At 33.9% G+C, this 13,971-nt stretch overlaps 1 pseudogene; it reads left to right on the forward strand.

Annotated features, from left to right (window-relative positions):
• The first annotated feature begins 7,383 nt into the window (after window positions 1-7,383).
• On the forward strand, window positions 7,384-8,043 carry LOC123817443 (annotated as a pseudogene).
• The last annotated feature ends 5,928 nt before the right edge of the window (window positions 8,044-13,971 follow it).

Below are 13,971 nucleotides of genomic sequence, written 5' to 3' on the forward strand. Positions count from 1 at the left end.
GTTGGTGGAAATGCAGACTGGTGCAACCACTCTGGAAAAGAGCATGGAGTTTTCTCAAACTAAAAATGAAACTTCCTTTTGACCTTGCAACTCCACTGCTGGGAATATATACAAAGAATCCAGAAGTACCAAATCAAAAAAATATATATATCCACCCTTTTGTTCATAGCAGTGTCATTCGCAAGAGCCAAGATTTGGAAACAGCCCAAGTGACCATCAGTAGATGAGTAGATCAAAAACTTTGGTACATATACACAATGGAATATTATTTAGAAGCAAAAAAGAACAAAGTCTTACTTTTTGTGATAGCATGGATGGAAATGCAGCCTATTATGCAAAGTGAAATAAGCCAGTCAATGAAATAAAAATAATATTTGACCCCATTTATGACTGGAATATAATGAGCAAAATAAATTGATGAACAAAATAGAATCAGAGGTGCAGAAACATGGAATAGAGTGACAGCTATAGAAAGAGAAGGTGGTGGTTGAAAGAAGGGGAAGTGATTAGACAAAGAACATACATGCATGACCCATGAACATGAACAATTGTGTGGGGATTGACTATGGGAATGGGGAGTGGGCTGAGGGGAGGGGGCAAAGAGGAAGAATTGAGACAACTGTAACAGCATAAACAATAAATAATGTTTAACTTTCAAAAAACGAAAATAAAAAATATTTTTAAAAATTAAGTAACCATATTATGGCCAAAAAAGAACCACCAAAAAAGGTGGGGGGAATTTTTTCTGAAACACACACACACAAGAGGTTTCAAGCAAGTTTGGTGAATGCGTTTATTAAAGGTACACATTTTTTTAAAAAAGAAACATTTTGTGCAATAATAAGCCAAGAATCCAATTCACTTCTGTGTCAGAGAATTAAATGTTTGAGATGTCTTAGCCTGAATGAATGGAATACCAAAATAAATGCTTTATAGAAGATAAATTTTCAGAAGAGTAAGAGAACATTTGTATTTCAAGGCACTGGGTGTTTCATTGTACCACTGCTGGATTTAACCATTGTCTTGAATTAAATCAATCATTGCATATTCCTAATAGTACAGTAAAAAGTGTTGTCATCACAGTCATTGCAATTTAAAACAGGAAACAGAACACTTAGAAGCAAAAATATGCAACCAGGAGAAAAATGCTGAGACTAGCTGTATCCACACTCAAAAACAGTTTGTTCATGAGTGAATTGCCTATATGAGTCGACAAGAAGGGATTCAAAAGTCACTTTTCATGAGGCAGACATGTGGGAGATGGAAAAATCTTGTACCCATATAGGAAAAACAATGTATAAGAACAAAATGATAAGCTGTGCAGGAGACCTTAAATTATTATGCAATGCACTAATGAGAACAAATATATATTGTGTGGCTAAAGAATTTTCAGGCACAACATTTTCAAAGTAAATTTGGATGTTAGAAATGAAGGATAATTGCTGAATTGCATGTTATATAAATGTCCGTTGTATGCTAGATCATAAGCAAAATATCATTTAAAGCAAGACAGATGACTTGGATATGTTATTGTCTCTAAGAATCTAAATGATAAATCTATATAGCACATAATATAATCAAGCAAGCACTCTGTAATCATGGATAGCCTTTGACTTTATCGGTTCTCTTTTCTTGAAATATTTATATATGCATGAACATTTCTCAGTATTTTTGAAGTTGTATTGAAAAAATGTTCTATGAAGCTGTGTTGGGCATCTGAATTTCTAAAAGAAATTGCAATCCAAAAATAGGTAACATACAGCCAAGGAAATCAATATATTCATCACTAGAAAAACTCACTTGAGTTCAATTATAGGAATTGAGAGTTCATTTTTGGCCATTTCAAATGTCTTATTTCAATGTCACTTCACTGCCTAATTAACTGTGTTTGTTCTTTTTGGCTGGACTGTACTGGCCCTCCATAATTTTACTTCAGTTGACTTTTTAAAATTTAATATTCCATTAATTTTTACTTTATAGTCCCTGTTTTCTATTTATAGTGAGACTTTTTCCCAAGTCTTAATTTATGCTCTTTCTACTGCTTAATGCTTTGTTTATACTCCAGATCCCTATACTTTATTCTTCCTTGAAGTTCCCACTCAAAAAGCCCCTTTCTTAAACTATTTTCTACTTCCAAATAAGCATGGGCCCTCCATTTAACCCTAATTACAGACATCTGCAGGAGGTTGCAGCTAACAAGTCTTTTGTGAGCAATTTCTCTTTATTTCCTCTGTCTTACTGTGAATGAGAATAGGCAATGACTCTAGGTATTGGTGACTGCGGAGGAGGCAGTCATTTCATCAGGCTGAAAGCAGCTCAACTGATAGTGCTTTCTTCACATGCACATAGTAGTTTCTGAGAGCAAGTAGCACTGAAGCAAAGATTTAAGGAGGCAGCACTTCATTTCAAAAGATGCGGGCTGACAATCCATTTTTATTAGCAACTTTTTTATTATTTTAATGATGACTGAATCACTGGCTTTTTTCTGTAAAATGATCAGACTCTAATGGTTGTCATGGGTTGCCATGCCAGACCTTTGTCAGATTACAATGTCCCAAAATCTGATGATCCTCAAGACATATTGTTATCTCTCACAAGCTATCCATTCTAATTGTTCCTCTTATTTTGAATTCCAGAGGTCACAAATAAATCTTAAAATGCAAAAGTACTTAATTAAAAGTACAGGAGGTTTTTGTATGTTTTCTTAGTTTGGGGATGCTAGAATATTAATGGTTTAGCAAATTAATATTGATGAGCACCCATTTTTCCCTTAATATATTACATATTGTGGAAACTCAAGGAAGGTCTTCTTTACCTGGGGAATCTCTATTTAAAATTATTCACTTTTATTTATGCTTTTGAGAAAATTGTATATTTTAAAATAAAACTATGACACTACTTTCATGTAAAATAATTTATAATCTGGTTAAGAAATAAAAAATTTTCAAAGTCTTGTGCTAATATTTGGTCCTGAAAACTTTACTTTATTTTCTATGTACTGGCACTTTTAAGCTCTATACAGTAAGAGGGAGTGAAAGGTATTATTGCAGCTATTATTGCTTTTTTCAACAAAATTTTGTGAGGTGCAAAATTATTGCAACTATTATTGCTTTTTTCAACAAAAAGTTGTGAAACACTTGCTTCTATGTTTCAAAATTGCTGGCTGCTGAGACACAAAGAAAAGTAACAGCTGCTACCCTTTAGAAGCTCACAGTCTAGTGGGAAAAATAATATCTAATGTCTAAGTAATTATTTATTGATTACATCTTACTTATTGCTTATTAGTGCCATTTTATAGATGAGAAGATTGACTTTCATGAGTCAAGTTAGTCACCCAAAGTTACACAGTAATGCAGTGGCAAAATATATTTAAACAAAGATCTTATGCCTGTAGGTCAGAGGTGCCCCCTGTTACAGATCTGATCTCATATTAAAGAGTGGTGAAATCCTTGGGGAAATTAAAACCTCTCTGATTCTTGAATTTGGAAATGTATACTCAATCACAACTTCATTCTCAATAAACAATTACAGACTTTAAATTTTCTCTATTCATCTTTTTGATTTTATCTGAATGTTTCATAGTTTTTTAGGTAAGACAGAAACAAAAGCAATATTGTGCTGTGCTAATACTCTATAAAAATAACAACCCAGAGTTGACCATAAAGGGAATCCAAACTCAGACAGGTAACCAGAATTCATTACTAAGTAATGTATAATCCTCTTATCTCTTGAATGGTTGTGGTTCCTCTCCTACTTCTAAAAAATAATATATTGACTTTCTCCTTGATACAAATATTTCCATTTTTATTTTTAATGGGTCTCTGTCCATTCTGGATCTGCCACACCAAGAATGCCATTCAACTCTCAATAGCAATGACTGATGGTTACATTAAAAACAAGAAAAATTCTAGGTTTGGAAACTTATAACTAATGGAAAGACAAATAAACCTAATTTGAAACAGGTGAATTTCGTATACCTTACCAGAAAATATAGGTCAGAAATAAATTTGAGTCAGTACCACTAAGTAGTCTAAGGTTACAGAGTGACAAATTTCTGTTCGCTATAAGAAATTTTTCTAACAATTATATATGCTCATGAATAGAATAAGCTGACTATGAATAGTGAGGTTCTCATAACTGGATATTTGAGTAAAGAGATATAAAAATATTTTAGGTTTTGGCAGAGGTGTTTGCTGTGTATGGTACTGGGTTGAAATAGATGTTTTTGAATTTTCCTTCCATCCCATTTTTCCTAAAAATCTTCCTAGGTTAACTTTGACTCTTTCACTTTTCTTTAAAAGACTTGTAATTTTGAAAATTGTGCACATGAAGGAGGCAGAAGGAAGACAAAAATTTAAAAAGATAAAGACAGAAGGAGGATGAGGGAAATGGAGCAGTAGAAGAAGAAAGCAGGTATGCAGTAAGAAGGGATTGAAATTAGGCAAGGGGATGCATACTGCTAAGTCTAATGAGTCTTGTTTTTTCAGAGCCAGTGCAAAATGACTAACATCTGCTAAATAAATTTTGGATGTTTTTAAGCAATATTCAGACCCCCTGTTTAGACTTCTGTAATGATAAAGTGTTAAGTAGCTCCTTCCATGATGCCTGGGTGACTGCTGACGTTCAGTCTGAACACTTACACACATACTGCTGCCTCCATGGCCTGCAGAGAGTGCAGTGGAGAATCAATGCTCCAGCAAATATAGCTTCTTTATAAATAAAATTGCAAGCTTTTGTACATAGCTTGTGGTGTGTTCCTCACCTCCCCTGCTTTTAATCCTCCATTGTCTATCATCCTCCTGTTTTCTTTTTTTTTTTTCTGTTTAATGCAAGGGTTTCCTTATGATTCTAACTTTACTTTTTTTTCAGGGAAATTACACATCTATTTTGTCATTGTCTGGAGATAAAGTCAGCTACCTTACATCCACTCTGTACTTGCCTTAGCCCTTCCAACCCTTTTGTTGGGTAAGACATGGTCTGATGACCCATTCTCACTACTTTTCAAATTTAAACTATTCCTCTTTCTCATAGACCTACAGAAATTTGCTGATCTTCTGCCCATGGTGTTCCAATTCTAATAGGGATGCATACTGGACTTGACTAAGTCTTTCTTTGGCGCAAGAAATGTAAAGACATTATTATTAAGAAATTAAGGACTGAAAAAAACCATTCTGTTCCTCTTCCACTTCTAAAGAATGATATATTGACCTATAAGGTAGTGTGTCTAAGGGAATCATGAAATAAATCAAAGAGCATTCCCAGCTTCTACTGGACTTTTCAGTCATATCAGTCAACTCATCCTTTATTGCAAGTCATTATAAATAGGAAATTAAAGTGTAAACATACTTAATGCATGTGAGTGCTGCACTGTGGGAATGAATTCTACAGTGTGTCCTAATGCTTACACAGGGGTTTGGGAAGGCTTCCTTTTATTCTGCAGCCAACATAGAGACTATTCCAGCAGTGTTCCTGAAATTATCATATTTCTGTTTCAGGATTTTCCCTTTAAACTTTCCCCACTGAGCAATAGAAGCTAAGACCTCTTTTCAGAGATTATAAAATATTAAAAAATTGTCTGGTGTTTTGCTGGAACTACTGGGCAAGCTACAAGACAAAACATAGGCAGTGTTTTCACTTCTCACAATTCTTCTGAAATTAGGTGTTTTGATAATAAAACACAAAATTAACAAACATGTCTAAACTACTAAGAAAAGAAATTAAACTACTAAAAAGTAGAAGCAAATGCTCTTAGATTTTTTATCTTAAAAAATTGGAAATTTGTCTTCTCCTTTTTTACTAAAAAGACAACTATTTTGATACATGATAGATAATAAAATTATTTAACATACAAATCTGATATAGCTACATTAATATCAATATACATCTTAGTCTTAATGACAACACTATTATAAGATTGATATCAAGATAAATTTTAAACCACTTCAGTTATAACCATTCTAAATTTCTATGTAAAAATTAACATAGATTCAAAATACATATGACTAATAACATTAAAAAAGTTTGAAAACATAGAATCATATTAGAAACCATATAAAACTAGAACAAGCAGAAAACAATTTCAAAGTTAAATAATAGGAGATGTATAAGTGACATAGTAAATGAAATGCTATAGAGAACAACTGAATAATATTCTTTTTAAGTATTTATAAAATAATTTTCAAAACAGACCACATCCTTGGTCAGAAACAAAATCCTAACGTATTTTATAGGATTGAAATTCTTCAGAGAATGTTGTCCTACAGTGAAATTATACAAAAACACAAAGGCGATACAAAAAAATTATTCGAAAAGGTTCAGATATGTATAATTAAGCAATAAACTTCTATGTAACCCATTAATCAAGGAAGATATTAAGTTATAAACCTGTTGGATACTGTTAAGTCTGTTCTTAGTAAAAAAATTCTATGTCTGAATGTTTCTAGTAGACAAAAAGATAAACTTTTATATTAGTGGTAAATTTGTTCATCCATTAAAGCTAGAAAAAGAACAGCAAGCTAAATGGAAGTAAACCAACAGAGAAGAAACAAAATAAGAGCAGAATTCAGTGAAATAGAAAATAGACAAAATTAATGAAGCTAAAAGTTGATTTTTTTGAAAACACAAATGTAATAGACATAGAAATCTGTAGTGGGAATTCTTCAAGGGGCTTTCTGTCTAGCTGTAGGGACTGTGGTAAGTAGAAAGCATTAAACTCTTGCCTCCTTTTGAGTCTGCTGAGCCATATAGGTCTATCTGCTCTAAATCATGATTTTCCAGGGGCAGCCCTTATCTGATCAAGGCAGATATGTAAAATCTCTAAAATTTCCACCTAATATGGGATAACTTGAGAAATTCTTGTTTAGTGCTCCCTGCCATGTTGGTCAAGGTTTGGGCAGGCAAACATCAAAATGTCAACTAATATACTATGATTATTGGTACTGGGAGTGTTAAAGCATATGAGAAGGTAAATCATTTTTGAAGTTATGTTTTGAAGTTGGATCATTCTCTACCTGTCTGACAGTAAGTCTCTCAATGCTGAATGTAGACGGAGCACAGACAAACATGCTATGAGGTGGTGGTCCAATTGTTAAACCTTTCAATGAAGTGAATTAGGAGGGTTATTGGAGAAAGGAAATATACTAGTTAGTACTATGCATTAGGTCTTTAAAGTGTCTATAGGAAATAGTAGCTATAAAGATAAATGTTTGCCTGGATATTGCCAAAACCGCTGATGTTCCACAGAATGCTAGTGAAATGCTGAGGGACATATTAGGCAATTGAAAACCAGGTGTAAAAACCTTTTCTGCAGTGAGAGGTAAAAAAAAGACAAAAACTGGCTCTTAGTCAGACTGGTTTGGAGACACTTCCAGAAGTCATATCATGATGGCTACTCAAGGAGAACCCCAAGTTCATTTTAAACTTGTATTGATTGGTGATGGTAGGACTAGAAAAACTATACTTGTGAAATATCACCTATCTGCTGGATTTAAGAAGTATGTAGCTACTTGGGTGTTTAGGTCCATCCCCTCATGTTCTATACCAACAGACAGCCTATTAATTCCATGTATGGGATACAGCAGTCCAGGAGAAGTTTGGCACACAGCTATTACATCCAAGCACAGTGTGCCATTATAGTGTTTGATGTAACTTCTAGAGTTACTTACAAGAATATGTCTAACTGGCATAGAAATCTGTCATGAGTGTGTGAAAACATCTTCATCGTGTGGTATGGAAACAAAGTGGATATCTGGCGATCAAGGAAGAAATGTAAAGGCAAAATCAATTGTCTTCCACTGAAAGAAAAATAGTCAGTACCATTTCTGTCAATAGTAACTACCACTTTGAAAAGCCCTTCCTCTGGCTTGCTGGAAAACTAATTGGAGACCCTAACTGGGAAACTGTCACCATGCCTACTCCTACCACACCAGAAGTTGTCATGCACCAGCTTTGGCAACACAGTATGAGCATGATCTAGAGGTTTCCCAGACTACCACTGTCCTGGATGTGAGAAAGGAAAGCTGGAGCCCAGCGTCAGAAGTCTAGTTTTATAAGCCAAGGTCCTGTGATGTCAGTGCTGCAGCATGTTTGCCATTTTATTATATAGCTCAGCAGAACCTCTGCTTGATCTTTGGGATGCTGAAAGAGATGAATTGGCTTTGGAATGAATTTGGCATATTTAGCTATTTTGGAATTCAGGTGTTTCCTTATTGCATTTCAAATGCAAGACTGCCACAGTCACATCACAGCATTCAATGGTGAAATCTTGTTTGTTACTGTCATTCTCATTCCTTTTCATTTAGAATTAGAATAAAGTTGTATTTTAAAAAAGAAGAAAGAAAAAAGAAAAAGCTGAGGACCAAGTAAAAAAAATGGAATTCAAATTCAAAGAAGGTTGAATGCTCACAAAGGAAAGCTATTTATTCTATTATACCATGATCATCCTTCCTTGGGGCTTTGACACATTGGATGGAGACACCGGGGTGCATACCATGAAACTTTCTGTCTCCTCAGAATCCTTTAGAGCTTCAAAAGTAGCACCCCCATCAAGAACCAGCCTGCCCCATTCCCCACTTCTTGTTTGGAAGATAACTCAGAGGCTCTTTCCTGACAGTTATAAGGTGCACCCCTCAAGATCAGCTCCCACCTACCATCATGGCTTCGACTTCTACAACTGGGGGTAAGTTGTAGCATAACCTAAGTAGTTTTATAGTCAAAAAGAGTTGCAAGAAATAGATTTTTTATGCTAGTAGGTACTGGGAAAGTATGAGTGAGACTGTATTCTAATGGTGCTTAATCAAGGGACAAAAAATTAAATAGAAGAACAAATTTATTGACTTTGAAATGCTCTCCTGTGATGTAGTATTTATCACTGAGGAAAAGATTCCAAGAGATGAGGCAAACTTGTTATTAACATGTTTCCTAGAAAAAACAATTGCCTATACTGAATGAAGTTAAAAGGCCAGAGTTGCCATAGCAAAAATGGGAAAAACAAACCAAAATACTCATGGAAGTGGGAATTCAGGAATAGACATGGCATACATGGCCAGATGGTCTACGAAGACCCAGACAACATACCATTTGCGATGGCTATGAGGAGTGGTCTGCTGGGAAGGGCATCAACAAAACGTTACTCTGTAAGCCATGGCTATCAGTAAAAGAAACTATTATAAGATGTGGCTTACTAACAATAATAGGAATGATAGGATTCCCCCCAAAATAGAGGACAGGGGGTTGAGTTAATTACTAACTAGTAAAGTTCAATATTATATTATCTATCAAGTCAAAGTGGAAGTCAAAAGCTCTGACTTACAAAGAGTTTTGAACATGGTATCCCTATGGGCAAAACAGATAGGCAGTCAATAAGGTTACTATTAATCTTGTACCAGCAGAAGAAATCACAGATGGATGACAAGGAAACTGAGGGAAGTTGCTTCAATGAAAAGCCATCATCTCTTGCACAGTTCTCCATCTTGACCTGGTTTAAGACCTGAAATCCAGTGATTTAAGAAGTGACCAAGTCTTTAAGACAAAGGGCTCTGTGCACAGCAGGAATATTCTGAAATTCCCTAAGTCCTTCACTTAAGGGATCTACAGACAGTTATTTAAGTTAAGCAATAGATTGAGAAAACGGTATTCAAATTTTAAGGACTATTTGGCACCCATATGAATTGATATGAATCCCTGGAGATCCAAATATCCTCAAGGGGCCATGATCAGAGTTGGGTCCTATGGGGGTCAAGTACTATATATATATGTATATTACTTGTATATACAAGTATATTACTTGTATATATATACAAGTATATATATATATATATATATATATATATGGTCTTGGCAAAGTTCTAGCTTATAGTGGATCACTTCATTCTATAAATTCATCTAGTGGTCGTTCTTCTGTTTCCTAATGTGTAATTGAAATACTTGGCAGGTAGTGCAACCTGCACTATGACTCTTTAACCTTTGTATAAGAGCAATCTTACTGCGCAACCAAGAAGAAGCCTCTGAAACTACTTCCATCCCTCAGACAGGATATTAACTACAAAACAATATTGTATCCCAAGGTCATAATGGAAATAGTGTCTGCCTTGTGATAAATTTGTCCTCTTTTTAAAATAATCTTATTCCTCTTTTCCCTTTGTTCCAGGACCTCAAAGGAACTTATGTAGTTTATTTTAACATACTCCTTAACGATTTTTTTAAGTTGATCTTACCACTCTTTACACTACAGCTACAGTGATCACTCTAACACAAATCTAACCACGTAATTCCTTTTTTTCAAAATCTACAAATGGTACACTTGTGGACTAGGTCAAACCTTGGGTGAGGGTGATAGTAAAGGGAGTCAAATATATGGTGACAAAAGATTTTACTTTGGGTGGTGGGCACACAATGCAATATATAGATGACGTTTTGTGGAATTGTATAATTGAAACCTATAAAATTTTATTAACTAATGTCACCTCAATAAATTTAATTTAAAAGACTATATAACCTGACATACTCCAATGCATGTATTTATGAGGCCTCTCCATAAACTTCTTACACTGTTAGGGTTCCCTCTTTCATATCTTTATAAACCATGTTACATTGTCTGTTTCCTTCAGCTGTCCTGTGCACACTAAACTATGCTCAGAAGTAATTGGTTATGTGTTATTTGTCTTTTCCCCCAATGCTTTATTTAGTGACTAATACATATGAGGTGGTCAATACCTGTAAGACTGAATCAATATTTCTAAAAGTACCCAGCCCACATTATCATTAAGAATCCACAATGGCTAGTTAATCTGTTAGCTGAGTGTTGCCAGGAGGCAAAGTGGAAGAAGCTACCAGAGCAGTATTTTCTTTATGGATGTAGAATGGGCTTATTGTCTTTTACAGAATTTATTGGCTTTTATAATTAATTATTAGCCCAGGCAAACATTAAAATTAGTTGTTATTCCCAAGGGCATAAAGAATGCCAGCAAATGATGTCAGAGATAATTTGAGCACAAAACACAATAATACTGCAGTTAATAATTCATATCATATACTGGAGAGTTGGTTATCATAGCAATGCTAATCAATAATAAAAAGGCATCTTGAGTTCTTCTGCTCTTCTGTGCCAATGACAGCTACTCATAAATTCTTGCCAAATCAGTGTTCAGAAAGCATATATAAATATAAATAAATATAAATAAATATATAAATAAATATATAAATAAATATATCTCTAATCTAATTTCTAAGCACAGAGATGAGAAAAATAACCATTTGCCCCTGTACCACGCAGTAAAACATTCATGTCAGGTAGATTTGTAACAACCATTGAGCTTTATTCACAAATTTCTAGAAGAGTCATATGTTAGAAATGGAAGAATTGTTAATATTCTCATTTGACCCTGCCATTTTGGAGTTTAGTAAAATTAATCTATAGATGTCTTGGAACTCTACACAATCAGGACATTCCGAGCCCTCCAGAATTTTCTTCTCACTGAATGATCCTGCTTTTAGTGGTGTTGCCTTAAAAGGTCTCGATAGGGCCTGCCAGTGAGCCACAATGTTGTGAAAGTTGATTTATAGGGGTAAACTCCACTAAGTAGCCCAGTTCAAGTATGTTTGTGCTCTTCATTCAGCCAGGCTTTGTGTAAAGCTGGACATTATAAATTGTTCTTTGGAACATTTTCTTCTTTAATTCTGAAAGGTTTTTCTTTTCCTCCTGAAAGTAGAATCAGATCCTCATTTAAAAGGCTTTTGTTAAAAATTGCAGTCTACAGAGTTTCAGGGAAAGATAATTCATTCTTTTAGTATGTTTCTGTGGCTAAAGTTTAAGGAGCGACAACTCCATTCTCAAAGTATACTGAGAAATTCATTCAACAACATATTTTAATATAGAGAAAGCAAAATAAGTTCAAGTAGAATTTTTAAAATAATATTATTAAAATTTCAGTAGTAAAAGCTGGTACCTTGTCAATGAATATTTAATGACCCACTGTATCCTCAGAAATATTTTAATTTATAAATTAATCTAAGAGGATATTTTAGTTTTAATAATATTCAATTTGTTTATAATTAATGTAAATATTTAAATAAAATATATTAAAGTATTTGTAAAATAATAATTTTATCTATAAGTAAACACTTTGATAATTATAATCCTAAACTAAGAACCTTAAAATTTGTCTCTCACAGCTTCTGTCGCCTTGTAGCACTCTACAGGCAGTGCTGATCTTCCTTTGAGATACAGCAACTGCCAGCAACTACTCTCTTCATATAATTGCAACAGCAAAATTCTAATACTATACTGATTTATTAACATTTTTTTCTTTTTTTCTACTGAAAGTGTGTTCAGATCAGTGGATTAAGATTCTAGGTTCACTTCTAGAGAGACTCTAAAATTCCAAAAGCTAGAGACTATTTTAGAGTTCATCTACTCAATACTCTCCAATTTTGTATTTTTCAATGTTTGTAAAAAGTATAGACTCATTTCTACATACATTGATGAACTACCTCTGCTTGCCCTACAAACATCTTAAGACTCATTTTCAAACAGTTTCACTAAGAAACCTCACAACCAATTAGAGTTCATGAGATTTCTTATGAAAAAAAAAACATAAAAACAAGTTCTCAAATCTTTATGTAAAATACCTATACCCTCTAAACTTTTGGCTTTCTACCCCTTTCCAACAAAAGATAGCAAGTTTACTGCCCAGGGAATCTGAAGACACCAAATGCAGCTGAGTGCAGAAAAGAAGTACATAGAAGGCTATAGGTTAAGAATGGAAGAGAAGAAAAATAGAAAAAAAATGAAGATCATCTGCACTATTAATGAACTACTGTACCAGCTTTGGAATCCCTACTTTGAGATTTCTTGTATGTTAAAAACCATTAAACATCTTTAATGCTTATTCTACTATTTTCTTTTATTTCATAACTTTCTGAAACACTGTTTACTAGTTTTATAGTATCCTGCTTAGGTAAATAAAGGGTTGGTATCTTGGGAGATTACAATACAAAAATCTTCTGTGTTCTGTCTACTTTGCCTCTCTTCCCCCCACCAGAAATCCTGGCAACCGCTGATCTTTTTACTATATTCACAGTTTTGCCTTTTCGAGTATGTCATGTATAATAGTTGGAATCATACAGTATATATAGCTTTCTCATATTAGCTTCTCTTACTTAGCAATATGCATTTTAGCTTGCTTTATGTCTTTCCATGGTGTATTAACTCATTTCTTTTTGATGTTGAATAATATCTCACTGTCTGGAGACTTTACCTCTGATGGAAGAAACTACAAAATGACCTTGCAAAATACATGGATACAAAAAAGAAAATAATTGGGATCATCATCTTTGCATATATTTCAACCCAGCGCAACCAATTTATTCCCTCATATTCATGGCTTTGTTTTTCTTAAAGGAATAATTGATGTAGAATAAATTGTTTAAAAAGAATATAATTATAAAAGTTTAGACATATTATACGCTCGAAACCATTACCACAGTTGATACTGAATATATCCATCACCTTCAAAAGTTTCCCTTTGTCCCTCATAACCCTCACTTTCTATACACCCCATCACAAATAACAATTTCCAGGTAACAACTGACCCACTTGCTATCATTGTGGATTTGTTTGTATTTTCTAGAATTTTATATTAATGTAATCATATATGTGTATTCATGTGTCTCTTGCTTATTTCACTCAACATGGTTATCTTGGGATTCATGTATGTTATTTGTGTATCATTGGTTCACTATTTTTAGGCTGAGCAGTAGTTCATTTTGCTACCACTTGGTCATTCAGTCATTTACCTATTGATGAAAATTGGGGTTATTTTCAGGTTTTGTATATAACATATAGCATTGCCCTGAATAACCTTTTCTATAGACATATTCTTTCATTTATCTGTGAAAATACTTACGAGTGGTGGATGACTCCACATCCTTCACAAGACAACGGTAAGTTGAGTTAGTTTTAAGGGAAAACAT

The sequence above is a fragment of the Phyllostomus hastatus genome, unplaced genomic scaffold (assembly GCF_019186645.2).
Source record: "Phyllostomus hastatus isolate PE091 unplaced genomic scaffold, TTU_PhHast_1.1 phas_contig_113, whole genome shotgun sequence".
Classification (NCBI taxonomy): domain Eukaryota; kingdom Metazoa; phylum Chordata; class Mammalia; order Chiroptera; family Phyllostomidae; genus Phyllostomus; species Phyllostomus hastatus.